The sequence below is a fragment of the Moschus berezovskii genome, chromosome 8 (genome assembly GCF_049115385.1).
Source record: "Moschus berezovskii isolate FMDL1 chromosome 8, NW_MosBer_1.0, whole genome shotgun sequence".
Lineage (NCBI taxonomy): Eukaryota > Metazoa > Chordata > Mammalia > Artiodactyla > Moschidae > Moschus > Moschus berezovskii.
The window spans coordinates 80,652,166-80,655,282 of NC_142467.1; positions in this window are offsets into that span (position 1 = coordinate 80,652,166).

Below are 3,117 nucleotides of genomic sequence, written 5' to 3' on the forward strand. Positions count from 1 at the left end.
AAATATTATCCAGTCACATAAATGAGTTCACTGAAATGATACCAAGAAATTGTGTGAAACACATACAAAAACTGCAAATTATTTTTCAGTTTGTAATATATTTAGTAATGGTCATACATGACATATAGAATGGAAATTAAAATAAATGCCATTATTGTTTTGACAAAATGATTTTATCACAATTCAAAAACACAGGAGTTTAGATGAACTAGTTATTTTATAACAAGTTAAAGAAATACAATCATGATGCAAAGATGGTGAATGTTTAAGAAAGAAAATTCTAGGGATGTTTTATATACAAATTAGGATGTTGTCAGGAAATTATCATGGATTGTAACAAGCTGATCTTTTCACAAAGTCCTAATTATTCTTTAACTTTCCTTGTCTCATAAAAAGTTGTGTTTTTTTTCCTTCTTTCTGACTCAATGTTTTGTGCATGTGTCTGTGGTTCTAAAATGTGAGATTATCTCTCTCCTCAAAAGCTCAGCATTCTGCTCCACTTGGCACCCCTAAGGATTTGCATAGGGCAAATCATGTCAAGCCAGAACTGTGTCAGCGATGACAAATACATGTCAGCACTTAATGGCCTTTTTGTATAAGATAAGAGTGGGAACACAAAGAAAATATACAGAAAGAATGCCAAAACGTAGTGCTTTATTGACAGTAAAGGTGGTGGCTCAGTCACATCTTTGTAGCCCCATGGACTATAGCCCACCAGACTCCTCTGTCCATGGGATCTCCCAGGCAAGAATACTGGAGTGGGTAGCCATTCCCTTCTCCAGGGATATTCCCGACCCATAGATTGAATCCAGTTCTCCTGAATAGAAGGAGAATTCTTTACTCTCAGAGCCATCAAGGAAGCCCTTTACTGACAGCAAATTTTGTTAGTTGCAGTTGTGTCCAACTCGTTGCAACCCCACAGACTATAGCCCACTAGGCTCCTCTGTCCATGGAATTCTTCAGGCAAGAATACTGATGTGGGTTGCCATTCCCTTCTCCAGGGGATCTTTCCAATCCCAGGATCAAATCTGGGTCACCTGCCTTATAGTCAGATTCTTTACCATCTGAGCCACTAGGGAAGCCTCAGATCTTATCTTATTTGCACACATTTACCAACAACTATCAAATGCTCAAGATACAATACATATCTTCATCAGTTTAGAATGCAATTTACCCTTAAAAAAAAGTGTTGGAAGCCTTGCTTTGTGTTACTCACAACACCTAAATAGAATGTATTAATAAGCCCTTTGAGGTCAGGGAATTTGCCTCACTTATCCTCCAGTACATATAAGCCTAGTTACTTACACAGGTGCCTGGGAATTGCACAATATTAGTTGAATGAATGCTTATAAAAATACTTGTTCAATTTTTAAAAAATTAAAGGCTCATATTTCTTCCAGGTGGGAACATAGCCTAACTTGTTGGTTCCACTAGTATTATAATTTATCTGAGTCTCTATGTCAGTTCAGTTCATTCAGTCACCCAGTCATGTAAGTCTCTTTGTGACCACATGGACTACAGCATGCCAGGCCTCCCTGTCCATCACCAACTCCCAAAGTTTACTCAAACTCATGTCCATTGAGTGAGTGACACCATCCAACCATCTCATCCTCTGTCGTCCCCTTCTCCTCTCACTTTCAGTCTTTCCCAGCACTCAGGGTGTTTTCCATTGAGTCAGTTCTTCACATCAGGTGACCAAATATGAGTTTCAGCCTCAACATCAGTCCTTCCAATGAATACTCAGGACTGGGTTCCTTTAGGATGGACTGGTTGAATCTCTTCAGTCCAAGGGACTCAAAAGAGTCTTCTCCAACACCACAGTCCAAATACATCAATTCTTCAGCACTCAGCTTTCTTTACAGTCCAACTCTCACATGCATACATGACCACGGAAAAAACCATAGCTTTGACTAGACGGACCTTTGTTGACAAAGTAATGTCACTGCTTTTTAATATGCTGTCTAGGTTGGTAATAACATTTTTCCAAGGAGTAAGCGTCTTTTAATTTCATGGCTGCAGTCACCATAGGCAGTGATTTTGGAGCCCCAAAAGATAAAGTCTGCCACGGTTTCCCCATCTATTTCCCATGAAGTGACGGGACCAGATGCCATGATCTTAGATTTCTGAATGTTGAGCTTTAAGCCAACTTTTTCACTATCCTCTTTCACTTTTATCAAGAAGCTCTTTAGTTCCTCTTCACTTTCTGTCATAAGGATGGTGCCATCTGCATATCTGAGGTTATTGATATTTCTCGCGGCAATCTTGACTCCAGCTTGTGCTTCATCCAGCCCAGCATTCCTCATGATGTACTCTGCATATAAGTTAAGCAAGCAGGGTGACAATATACAGCCTTGATGCACTCCTTCCCGATTTGGAACCAGTCTATTGTTCCATGTCCAGTTCTAACTGTTGCTTCCTGACCTGGATACAGATTTCTCAAGAGGCAGGTCAGGTGGTCTGGTATTCCCATCTCTTAAAAAATTTTTCACAGTTTGTGGTGATCCACACTATCAAAAGAAACAGAGGAATGCAAAGAAATAGAGGAAAACAACAGAATGTAAAAGACTAGAGATCTCTTCAAGAAACTTAGAGATACCAAAGGAACATTTCAGGCAAAGATGGGTTCAATAAAGGACCTAACAGAAGCAGAAGATATTAAGAAGAGGTGGCAAGAATACACAGAAGAACTGTACAAAAAAAATCTTCATGACCCAGATAATCATGATGGTGTGATCACTCACCTAGAGCCAGACATCCTGGAATGTGAAGGGAAGTAGGCCTTAGAAAGCTCACTATGAACAAAGCTAGTGGAGGTGATGGAATTCCAGTTGACTTATTTCAAATCCTGAAAGATGATGCTGTGAAAGTGCTGTAATCAATATGCCATTAAATTTGGAAAACTCTGCAGTGGCCACAGGACTGGAAAAGGTCAGTCTTCATTCCAGTCCCAAATAAAGGCAATGCCAAAGAATGCTCAAACTACCACACAATTGACTCATCTCACACGCTAGTAAAGTCATGCTCAAAATTCTCCAAGCCAGGCTTCAGCAATACATGAACCGTGAACTTGCAGATGTTCAAGTTGGTTTTAGAAAAGGCAGAGGAACCAGAGATCAA